Source organism: Bubalus kerabau, chromosome X (genome assembly GCF_029407905.1).
Source record: "Bubalus kerabau isolate K-KA32 ecotype Philippines breed swamp buffalo chromosome X, PCC_UOA_SB_1v2, whole genome shotgun sequence".
NCBI classification, from domain to species: Eukaryota; Metazoa; Chordata; class Mammalia; order Artiodactyla; family Bovidae; genus Bubalus; species Bubalus kerabau.
Window position 1 is genome coordinate 47,024,261 of NC_073647.1, and position 12,952 is coordinate 47,037,212.

The 12,952-nt window shown below is 40.9% G+C and overlaps 1 long non-coding RNA gene across 1 annotated transcript; it reads right to left on the bottom strand.

The window, feature by feature from the left end:
* Positions 1 to 5,417: 5,417 nt before the first annotated feature.
* Positions 5,418 to 6,148, bottom strand: LOC129639720 (uncharacterized). Its single transcript, XR_008708567.1, has 2 exons — positions 6,015 to 6,148; positions 5,418 to 5,833 (listed from the first exon to the last, which is right to left on the bottom strand). It is a non-coding gene; the product is annotated as an uncharacterized LOC129639720 (long non-coding RNA).
* Between the last annotated feature and the right edge of the window lie 6,804 nt (positions 6,149 to 12,952).

Consider the following 12,952-nt stretch of genomic DNA (forward strand, 5'->3'; position numbering starts at 1 on the left):
TCAGCACCACCAAACCAGCTCTCCGACAAATACTAAAGGATACTCTCTATACAGGAAACACAAAAACGGTGTATAACATCGAACCCAAAACAATAAAGTAAATGGCAATGGGATCATACTTATCAGTAATTACCTTAAAAGTAAATGGGGTGAATGCCCCAACCAAAAGAAAAAGATTGGCTGAATGGATACAAAAACAAGATCCCTACATATGCTGTCTACAAGAGACCCACCTCAAAAGAGGGGACACATACAGACTGAAAGTGAAGGGCTGGAAAAAGATTTTCCATGCAAATAGGGACCAAAAGAAAGCAGGAGTAGCAATACTTATATCAGATAAAATAGACTTTAAAACGAAGGCTGTGAAAAGACACAAATATGGTCACTACATAATGATCAAAGGATCAATCCAAGAAGAAGATAGAACAATTATAAATATATATGCACCGAAAACGGGAGTGCCACAATATGTAAGACAAATGCTAACAAGTAAGAAAGGAGAAATTAAGAATAACACAATAATAGTGGGAGACTTTAATACCCCACTCACACCTATGCATAGATCAACCAGACAGAAAATTAACAAGGAAACACAAACGTAAAATGATACAATAGACCAGTTAGGCCTAATTGATATCTAAAGGACATTTCATCCCAAAACAATGAATTTCACCATATTCTCAAGCACACATGGAACGTTCTCCAGGATAGATCACATCCTGGGCCATAAACCTAGCCTTGGTAAATTCAAAAAAATAGAAATCATTCCAAGCATCTTTTCTGACCACAATGTAGTAAGATTAGATCTCAATTACAGGAGAAAAACTACTAAAAATTCCAACATATGGAGGCTGAACAACACGCTGCTGAATAACCAGTAGATCACAGAAGAAATCAAAAAAGAAATCAAAATTTGCATAGAAACTAATGAAAATGAAAACAAAACAACCCAAAACCTATGGGACACTTTAAAAGCAGTCCTAAGGGGAAAGTTCATAGCAATACAGGCATACCTAAAGAAACAAGAAAAAAGTTAAACAAATAACCTAACCCTGCACCTAAAGCAACTAGAAAAGGAAGAAATGAAGAAACCGAGGGTTAGTAGAAGTAAAGAAATCTTAAAAATTAGAGCAGAATTAAATGCAAAAGAAACAAAAGAGACCATAGCAAAAATCAACAAAGCCACAAGCTGGTTCTTTGAAAGGATAAATAAAACTGGCAAACCATTAGCCAGACTCATGAAGAAGCAAAGGGAGAAAAATCAAATCAATAAAATTAGAAATGAAAATGGAGTGATCACAACAGACAACACAGAAATACAAAGGATCATAAGAGACTACTATCAACAATTATATGCCAATAAAATGGACAACGTAGAAGAAATGCATAAATATTTAGAAAAGTACAACTTTCCAAAACTGGACTAGAAAGAAATAGAAAATCTTAACAGACCCATCACAAGTACGGAAATTGAAACTGTAATAAAAAAACTTCCAGCAAACAAAAGCCCAGGTCCAGATGGCTTCACAGCTGAATTCTACCAAAAATTTAGAGAATAGCTAACACCTATCCTGCTCAAACTCTTCCAGAAAATTGCAGAGGAAGGTAAACTTCCAAACTCATTCTGTGAGACCACCATCACCCTAATAACAAAACTTGACAAAAATCCCACAAAAGAAGAAAACTACAGGCCAATATCACTGATGAACATAGATGCAAAATTCTTTAACAAAATTCTAGCAATCAGAATTCAACAACACATTAAAAAGATCATTCTCCAGGACCAAGTGGGCTTTATCCCAGGGATGCAAGGATTCTTCAATATCCACAAATCAATCAATGTAATACACCACATTAACAAACTGAAAAATAAATACCATATGATTATCTCAATAGATGCAGAGAAAGCCTTTGACAAAATTCAACATCCATTTATGATAAAAACTCTCCAGAAAGCAGGAATAGAAGGAAAATACCTCAACATAATAAAGGCTATATATGACAAACCCACAGCAAACATTATCCTGAATGGTGAAAATTTTAAAGCATTTCCTCTAAAGTCAGGAACAAGACAAGGGTGCCCACTTTCACCATTACTATTCAACATAGTCTTGGAAGATTTGGCCACAGCAATGAGAGCAGAAAAAGAAATAAATTGAATCCAAATTGGAAAAGAAGAAGTAAAGCTCTCACTGTTTGCAGATGACATGATCCTCTACATAGAAAACCCTAAAGACTTCACCAGAAAATTATTAGAATTAATCAATGACTATAGTAAAGTTGCAGGATATAAAATCAACACTCAGAAATCCCTTGCATTCCTATACACTAATAATGAGAAAACGGAAAGAGAAATTAAGGAAACAATTCCATTCACCATTGCAACGGAAAGAATAAAATACTTAGGAATATATCTACCTGAAGAAACTAAAGACCTATATATAGAAAACTATAAAAGACTGGTGAAAGAAATCAAAGAGGACACTAATAGATGGAGAATTATACCATGTTCATGGATTGGAAGAATCAATATAGTAAAAATGAGTATCCTACCCAAAGCAATTTATAGATTCAATACAATCCCTAGTAAGCTACCAACGGTATTCTTCACAGAGCTAGAACAAATAATTTCACAATTTGTATGGAAATACAAAAAACCTCGAAGAGCCACAGCTGTCTTGAGAAAGAAGAATGGAACTGGAGGAATCAACCTACCTGATTTCAGGCTCTATTACAAAGCCACAGTTATCAAGACAGTATGGTACTGGCACAAAGACAGAAATATTGATCAATGGAACAAAATAGAAAGCCCAGAGATAAATCCACGCACATATGGACACCTTATCTTTGACAAAGGAGGTAAGAATATACCTTGGATTAAAGACAATCTCTTTAACAAGTGGTGCTGGGAAAACTGGTCAACCACTTGTAAAAGAATGAAACTAGAACACTTTCTAACACCATACACAAAAATAAACTCAAAATGAATTAAAGATCTCAATGTAAGACCAGAAACAATAAAACTCCTAGAGGAGAAAATAGCAAAACACTCTCCGACATACATCACAGCAGGATCCTCTATGACCCACCTACCAGAATATTGGAAATAAAAGCAAAAATAAACAAATGGGACCTAATTAACTTAAAAGCTTCTGCACAACAAAGGAAACTATTAGCAAGGTGAAAAGGCAGCCTTCAGAATGGGAGAAAATAATAGCAAATGAAACAACTGACAAACAACTAATCTCGAGAATATACAAGCAACTCAGTCAGCTCAATTCCAGAAAAATAAAGGACCCAATCAAAAACTAGGCCAAAGAACTAAATAGACATTTCTCCAAAGAACACATACAGATGGCTAACAAACACATGAAAAGATGCTCAACATCACTCATTATCAGAGAAATGCAAATCAAAACCACTATGAAGTAGCATTTCACGTCAGTCAGAATGGCTGTGATCCAAAAGTCGACAAGCAATGAATGATGGAGAGGGTGTGGAGAAAAGGGAAGCCTCTTACACTGTTGGTGGGAATGCAAACTAGTACAGCCACTATGGAGAACTGTGTGGAGATTCCTTAAAAAACTGGAAATAGAACTGCCTTATGGTCCAGCAATCCCACTGCTGGGCATACACAGTGAGGAAACCAGAAGGGAAAGAAACATGTGTACCTCAAAGTTCATCACAGCACTGTTTATAGTAGCCAGGACATGGAAGCAACCTAGATGCCCATCAGCAGGTGAATGGATAAGAAATCTGTGGTACATAAACACAATGGAGTATTACTCAGCCATAAAAAAAATACATTTAATCAGTTCTGATGAGGTGGATGAAACTGGAGCCTATTATACAGAGTGAGGTAAGCCAGAAATAAAAACACCAATATAGTATACTAACGCATATATATGGAATTTAGAAAGATGGTAACAATAACCCTGTGTACGAGACAGTAAAAGAGACACTGATGTATATATCAGGCTTATGGACTCTGTGGGAGAGGGAGAGGGAGGGGAGATTTGGGGAATGGCATTGAAACATGTATAATATCATGTATAAAATGAGTCGCCAGTCCAGGTTCGATGCACGAAACTGGATGCTTGGAGCTGGTGCACTGGGACGACCCAGAGGGAGGGTATGGGGAAGGAGGAGGGAGGAGGGTTAAGGATGGAGAACACAGGTATACTGTGGTGGATTCATTTCGATATTTGGCAAAACTAATAAAATATTGTAAAGTTTAAAAATAAAATAAAATTAAAAAAAAAAAAGATTATCTTTGGACCTGCACTCCAGATAAAAGATAACTTACAACTGACTTAAAATCTGAACTCAACTATTTTCATGCTGATGGTGAAACTCAGTTTTAATTGTTTCTAAAATGTTTTCTGAAAACACACGGGATTCCTCTGGTAGAGACTCTGCCTTATATGTCTCCATATTTGATTGACTACTCCTTGAAACTATTCAAACACTTCAAAACTAAAGTTATCACCAAATTAAATATTCGATACTCTTCTTGTTAAACCACGAAAACTTGTAGAACTTGGACTAACAAAAGAGTTTATTGGGAAAGAATGTTTTACGACTGTAGTTATTTAGAAATAATAGGATATGGTGATAAATATAAGACCAGCTTTTACATAATCTTATATTAATCCTTTTATCAAAAGTCTCTGTCCTGACTTCTCTGATTGTCCAGTGGTTAGAACTCCATGCTTTCACTAGAAGGGGAAAAGGTTCAATCCCTGGGTACGGAACTAAGATCCCACAAACTGCATGGTGCCCCCCACCCAAAAACATTATCTGTGTGTCCTAATCCTGTTAGTCATCTGCACCAGGATTTGGCCACCTCCACTGCCCTGCCCTTGGGAACACACTGCTCCCACAAATTTCTAAGGATAACAGTGGCCTAATTGATATTTGCTCTGATCCCTCCAAACATTATTTTAATCTTTGGGAGTGCCAATTGTGGTTTTAGTTGTATCAGCATTTTGTGCCTCCTGAGCACCTTTAGCTGACAGCTTAGGTGAATGATGCAACAAAGCCCGTTATGACATAAGTGGCCAGGAGGTGATTTCTGCCTGCCTCACTCAGGGGAAGTACGACATTCACCATCCCCATGTGAAGCCCTCTTCCCATCTGGGTTTTGGTAAATTAAACCGGAATGTCACTCCACCCCCAAACAATGGCAGGAACACCGAACCACTACTCCTTGCCACTGAGATCAATTGTTAAGCAGGGTTATTCACCTTCAGTGCAGACTCCTGATCCAATCTAGACCTGTAATCTCTGGCTAACTGGGGAACCTGAGGGTCTGTTCCCTCAGCTCTTGGGACCCCATATCCCTCCCCACTCAGGTGCCCACCTATTTTCTTCCTGTGCTACCTTCCCATCAGAAAATTCATACATACACAAATATCATCTTTTCACATTTTGCTGTATATTTTAATCGCAGCCATCAGTTTACTATTTTAGTGTGAGAGTCAGTCTTTTCCTGGTTGGCCATTTCTAAGAAAGTAGACCTCTAGAGACACAATTCTAAACTGTCTGATTTTACTATTCAGGTCTTGGCTGCCCAGGTTGTACTTCTACAGGGTCTCTCATTCTGGGGTAGCTGAGCTAACCTTCTCTCTTGATTCTGCCTCCTTCTTTGACCTTGCCTCATGTTTTGGTACCGTTTTCAGCTTTGATTCAGTTTCTTACGTGCACAGGAACAGAAAAAACAGTTTGGTTTTCTTGTTTTCTTCACCTTCTTCGACTGAGTGGCGTATAATCGGATTTTCTTTCTCAAGTTTCCTTTTATAGGTCTTCTGACCCTTATGGTCATATTCCATGCCTTGAAAGACAAGAGAAGGGTACTCGTTTTGAGGAAAGGGTATCACATCTGAGTTGGAAGGGAGATTTCTGGAAAACGGATGTGGGCTGATGAGGGCTTTTGTGGCAGGCAAGGGCAGTGTAGAGGTCTTGGGAAGCCAAGTCAATGGAGAACATGGGGAGCATATATGGAATCATCTTACCTTCACACTGCCCCTGTATCTCTGTGTAAAAAGGGTCTTCATTCGTCCTTTCATCCATGAAGCACACCGCATTGGAACTCTTCTTGGCTGCCGTGGCTTCCTGGTTACCTTATGATGATAGCATGAAATGGCCTAACCCAGAATCCCTGCCTCTGACTTCCCTATATATACCTTCTCAGGACAATGAGGAGCCACACCCTTCAATCTGATTGGTCAGCTAGGCACTCCCACAGCCAATGGTGGCTTTGTGGACTTAGACATCACAATGTACCACTGTACACATCAACATGGGTTAATAGGTGCTGAGGGAGGCCATGATACAACTTTCTCACCCGTGACCCCTCTGTGTGCCTGATTCTGGGGAGTGGGGATTCAGGGGCATGGTGTTTCTTCTCATGACCCTCAGACTTTCCTTCATTGCCTTTTATTCTTTGACTTATATGTCCCCCTTCAACACTCCTAGCTCCTCCATCCCTGTATGAACCTCTACCTAACATTTTTCACTCCAAATCTGTTCCTCAGAGTCGTCTAGTCCTTTCATCTTTCTACCACGCTTTTCCTAGTGGGGGTTCTTGAGGGGCTTAAGGAACTTTAGAGCAAGCACTTAACATGGAAAAAGGTAAATAATAACAGGTTGAATGTTTTTGCTACTCCAATGAGCTTTAGAGGCCCCAATCCTTGGTGAATCCTCAGTCTGTTGCCCCAAGGTGCATACACCGTCTCAATAAAATTACACATCAGAGCCTAGAAAGTCATAAATGTCTCGTCCACTAATGTTGTTGGGGACACTTCAACTCTCATATTGAGTAGGGAAAGTCAACTTGCCCCATCTACCAGAAATACATTCCCCCCCAAAAAAAAGGTAAGGTGCCCAAAGGCAAGAGTCACATGACCAATGCACCAATGTCTCTTGACTGAATCAATTTCCCAGTAGTCCCTCATTGAAAGTTATCATCAGGTAGGGCCCAATGTGGAGCTGAACAATAGCTGAGCAGGAGAAGTACCAGTAGGCATCTCACTGACAGTTGGTTGCTTATTGGCAGGGCCGAACAATGCACTATCCAATTGTTGGGAAAGACCTGTTGAGTAGTAACATGATGTGGAATAATATGGCAAAGCAATGGCTCCCTGCTAATGGCTGTGCACATGCTGCTCTGTTCCATAAGGATACGTTGGGTCCAGTGTTTTTTAATCTTTTTGAAGGAGTCCTTTCCCACCTCAGATTTTTATTTCATATACTCATTTACCTTTTGTACATCATTCTTTTCATTGTATTGCCAGGCATGCCAGTCAGCAGTGCTTATCTATTTGCCCCTCCAAAAGATGCCACATGATTCCATGTGCCTCATATATTATAGCTAATATTCCAAAGCCAACAAGAATGTCAAAGCCAGCCCACCTTGAGAACTTCTTTGACAAACCTTAACCTCACAGTGATTCTTAATCTATTCACAATGTTTCCAAGTAGAGTGAGCACAGCCCTGTGCAGTTAGCCATTGATGTGCTTCATGTCAACCCACCCTGTTCCTAGGCAACAGGTTTAGCTCAGACTTGCTTGTTGCCTCAGATGGCCCCATTCACAAGCAGCCAACTGCCAAAAAATGACCTTTCGTTGTCCAGCTCAGCTATTGATCAGCACCAGAGTGGACACAGCCTCCAGTTAATGTCAAGAAGGGATTATTGGGGAAGTGATTTAGTAAGGATGGAGTGGTCTTCATCAGCTGGAAAGTTAGAGAAGAGGCAGATTTAGCATTTTGTGGGGGGGCCTGGAGATCCCTCAGCCTTAGGCAAGTGGGTGAGCTGGAGGTCTCAGGGAATAGACTGGGGACGACATCCTGTAGTGCTCCAGAGCCCTCACTAAGGCCCTCCAGTAGCCTTGGCCCAGGCCTTAAGGAGGGTGAACCTCTCCCCCATCCCTGTCTCTGCAACCTACTAGCAGTGGCCATCTTCCTGGGCCTCAGTCTCTGAGAACTGGTCTCCTCACTTGGACAGCCTGAGGAGACAGGACCTGTTGGGTTGGGTGTCTGGCTCCATCAAGAATGAGAGCTGGGCAGAATGTGGGAACCTTGCCCTGAAGGAGCTGCCAAATGAGATCTGTTTCTGCTTATCCAGGAAGGGACATTTCAAGGTGAAAGTTGTTACTTGAGACATTGCTCTCTCTTGACAGGGCAAGAATGAGAGAAAATAACATTCATCTGGTAGAGATAGATAGGAACATTATTACCTGACCATGACCTAACTTTAAGCACAAAGGATGTGACACAAAGAAATCTGTAACAACTTACCACAACTATCTCTAACTTTTGCTTTTAAATGTACTTAACTGAAAACGTACAGTAACTTTGGGTTCTTAAGGCAAGAGCCACCCACATCCTTGTATGAATCTGTAAAAAACCTTTCCCTGTTCCAAACTCTAATATTTAGTTTTGATGGGCCTCATTCTGCATTAAGCTCATGGATTTGCAATTCTGATAACAACCATACTGTCGAAGGGCTGACTTGGCCTCTTTTAAACAACAACAGAGACTGGCCAAGTGCTAACAGTCATCCATAACGTACCCACTGACTAGGCTTGGCTAAACTTTAGCCACGCTTCTCTCCTCTGAATTTCAGATTTCCCCCACGTTTGGGCAAGCACTAAGAATCAGACATTTCTAACTCCTTTAACAGCTCCTTCTAAGACACTCTTCCTCTCAAACTGCTCCATCATGCTGTCTGTTCATCCATCCCCACCTCTTTCCTCATCACACACACACACACACACACACACACACACACACACAAACTTATGCACACACAAATAGTTTCTGCACACCCTCCTTATCATCCATGTTAATGAAATATCTTTTTCTGTTCCATTTTGAGACAGGTTAAGAACTTGTATTCAAAGCATTCTCCCTATTGCAATCAGTTCATTTCATTTGTTCACTTGTGTCCGACTGTGTGCAACCCTATTGACTGCAGCACACCAGGATTCCTTGTCCATCCCCAACTCCCAGAGCTAGCTGAAACTCAAGTGCATCAAATCCCCAATGCCATCCAACCATCTCATCCTCTCTCATCCCATTCTCCTTGGCCTTCATTCCTTCCTAGTATCAGGATCAACTTCAATGAGACCGTACTTTTCATCAGGTGGACAAAGTACTGGAGTTGCAGCTTCAGCATCAGTCCTTGTAGTGAATAATCAGCACTGATACCACACGTACATGGAGTGGTGGCTGCATGGGCACAGGAGAGACTAGAGGAGCTACTCCACGTTCAAGGTCAGGAGTGGTGACAGTGAGCAGATATACCTCGTACAAGGTAAGGAGCAGTGACTGCTCTTTGCTGGAAGAGCCGGGAAGTAATACCCCATGTCCAAGGTAAGAGAAACCCATGTAAGATGGTATGTGTTGCGAGACGTCAAAAGAGGGCAGTCACACTGAAACCATAATCAAAGAAATCTAGTCAATCTAATCAGACTAGAACCACAGCCTTGTCTAACTCAATGAAACTTAGTCGGGCCCTGTTGGACCTCCCAAGTTTGGCGAGTCATGGGGGAGATGTCTGACAGAATGTGGGTCACTGGGGAAGGGAAGGGCATTCCACTTCAGTATTCTTGCCTTGAGATACACATGAAGAATATGAACAGGCAAAATGTTAGGATACTGAAAGAGGAACTGCCCAGGTGAGTAGGTGCTCAATATGCTACTGGAGATCGGTGAAGAAATAACTCCAGAAAGAATGAAGGGGTTGAGCCAAAGCAAAAACAGTACTCAGTTGTGGATGTGACTGGTGACAGAAGAAAGGCCCAATGCTATAAAGTGCAATATAGCATAGGAACCTGGCATGTTAAGTCCATGAATCAAGCCAAATTAGAAGTGGTCAAACAGGAGATGGCAGGACTGAATGCCAACATTCAAGGAATCAGTGAACTAAAATGGACTGGAAAGGGTGAATTTAATTCAGATGACCATTATATCTACTACGGCGGGCAGGCGTCCCTCAGAACAAATGGAGTTGCAATCATGGTTAACAAAAGAGTCGAAAATGCAGTAGCTGGATGCAATCTCAAAAACTATAGAATGATCTCTGTTCGTTTCCAAGGCAAACCATTAAATATCACCGTAATCCAAGTCTATGCACCAACGATGAAAAAGCTGAAGTTGTACTGTTCTATGAAGACCAACAAGACCTTTTAGAACTAACACCCAAAAAAGATGTCCTTTGCATTATACTGGATTGGAATGCAAAAGTAGGAAGTCAAGAAACACATGGAGTAACAGGAAAATTTGGCTCTGGAGTATGGAATGAAGCAGGGCAAAGGCTAATAGAGTTTTGAAAAGAGAACACACTGGTCATAGCAAACAACCTCTTCCAACAACACAAGAAAAGACTCTACACAGGGACATCAACAGATGGTCAACACTGAAATCAGATTGATTATATCGTTTGCAGCCAAAGATGGAGAAGCTCTATACAGTCAGCAAAACAAGACTGGGAGCTGACTGTGGCTGTGATTATGAGATCCTTATTGCCAAATTCAGATTTACACTGAAAAATGTAGGGAAAAACACTAGACCATTCATTTATGACATAAATCCAATCCCTTTGGATTATACAGTGGAAGTGAGAAATAGATTTAAGGGACTAGACCTGAAAGATAGAGTGCCTGCTGATGTATGGACAGAGGTTCGTGACATTGTACAGGAGACAGGGATCAAGACCATCCCCATGGAAAAGAAATGCCAAAAAGCAAAAGGGCTGTCTGGGGAAGCCTTACAAATAGTTGTGAAAAGAAGAGCAGCAAAAAGCTCAGGAGAAAAGGAAAGATATAAGCATCTGAATGCAGAGTTCCAAAGAATAGCAAGAAGAGATAAGAAAGCCTTCCTCAGTGATCAATGCAAAGAAATAGATAAAAACAACGGAATGGGAAAGACTAGACATCTTTTCAAAAAAAATCGAGATACCAAGGGAACATTTCATGCAAACATGGGCTCGATAAAGGACAGAAATGGTGTGGACATAACAGAGGCAGAAGATATTAAGAAGGTGGAAAGCATAGCAGAAGAACTGCAAAAAAAAAAAAAATTTCATGACCCAGATAATCATGATGGTGTGATAACACATCTAGGGCCAGACATCCTGGAATGTGAAGTCAAGTGGGCTTTAGAAAGCATCAATACGAACAAAGCTAGTGGAGGTGACGGGATTCCAGTTGAGCTATTTCAAATCCTGAAAGATGATGCGGTGAAAGTGCTACACTCAATATGCCAGCTAATTTGGAAAACTCAGCAGTGGCCACAGGAATTGGAAAGGTCAGGTTTCACTCCAATCCCCAAGAAAGGCAACGCCAAAGAATGTTCAAACTACAGCTCAATTGCACTCATCTCACAGGCCAGTCAAGTAATTCTTAAAATTCTCCAAAGCAGGCTTCAGCAATATGTGAATCATGAACTTCCAGATGTTCAAGCTGGTTATAGAAAAGGCAGAGGAATAAGAGATCAAACTGCCAACATCTGCTGGATCATGGAAAAAGCAAGAGAGTTCCATAAAAATATCTATTTCTGCTTTATTGACTATGCCAAAGCCTTTGACTGTGTGGATAACAATAAACTGTGGAAAATTCTGAAAGAGATGGGAATACCAGACCACCTGACCTGCGTCTTGAGAAACCTCTATACAGGTCAGGAAGCAACAGTTAGACCTGGACATGGAACAAGAGACTGGTTCCAAGTAGGAAAAAGAGTACATCAAGGCTGTATATTGTCACTCTACTTATTTAATTTATATGCAGAGTGCATCATGAGAAACCCTGGGCTGGAGGAAGCACAAGCTGGAATCAAGACTGCCGGGAGAAATATCAATAAGCTCAGATATGCAGATGACACCACCCTTATGGCAGAAAGTGAAGAGGAACTAAAGAGCCTCCTGATGAAAGTGAAAGAAAAGACTGAAAAAGTTGGCTTAAAGCCAAATATTCAGAAAGTGAAGATCATGGCATCTGGTCCAATCACTTCATGTGAAGTAGATGGGGAAACAGTGGAAACAGTGGCTGAGTTTATTTTTCTGGGTTCCAAAATCACTGCAGATGGTGACTGCAGCCATGAAATTAAAGGAAGCTTACTCCTTGGAAGTAGAGTTATGACTAACCTAGACAGCATATTAAAAAGCAGAGCCTCAGTGGGAGAGGGTGGGGTGATTTTGGAGAATGGCATTGAAACATGTATAATATTATATATGAAACGAATCGCCAGTCCACGTTTGATGCATGATACAGGATGCTTGGTGTAGTGCACTGGGATGACCCAGAGGGATGGCATGGAGAGGGAGGTGGGAGGTGGGTAAAGAATGGGGAACACATGTACACCTGTGGCAGGTTCATGTGGAGGTATGGCAAAACCAATAACATGTAAAGTAATTAACCTCCCATTACAATAAATAAATTTATATTAAAAATAAAAAGCAGAGAAATAAGTTTGGCATCAAAGGTCTGTCTAGTCAAGGCTATGGTTTTTCCACTGGTTCGATATAGATTGAGAGTTGGACTATAAAAAAGCTGAGCGCCAAAAAATTAATGCTTTTTAACTGTGGTGTTGGAGACGACTCTTGAGAATCCCTTGGACTGCAAAGAGATCCAACCAGTCCGTCCTAAAGGATATCAGTCCTGAGTGTTCATACGAAAGACTGATATTGAAACTGAAACACCGATATTTTTGGCCACCTGATGCGAAGCGCTGACTCATTGGTAAAGACCCTGAGGCTGAGAAATATTGAGGGCAGGAGGAGAAGGGGACAACATAAGAAGAGATGGTTAGATGGCATCAGCAACTCAATGGACATGAGTTTGGGTGGACTCTTCGAGTTGGTGATGGACAGGGAGGCCTGGTGTGCTGTGCTTCATGGTGTCACAAAGAATCAGACACAACTGACTAACTGAACTGACTTCCTCTCAGGCT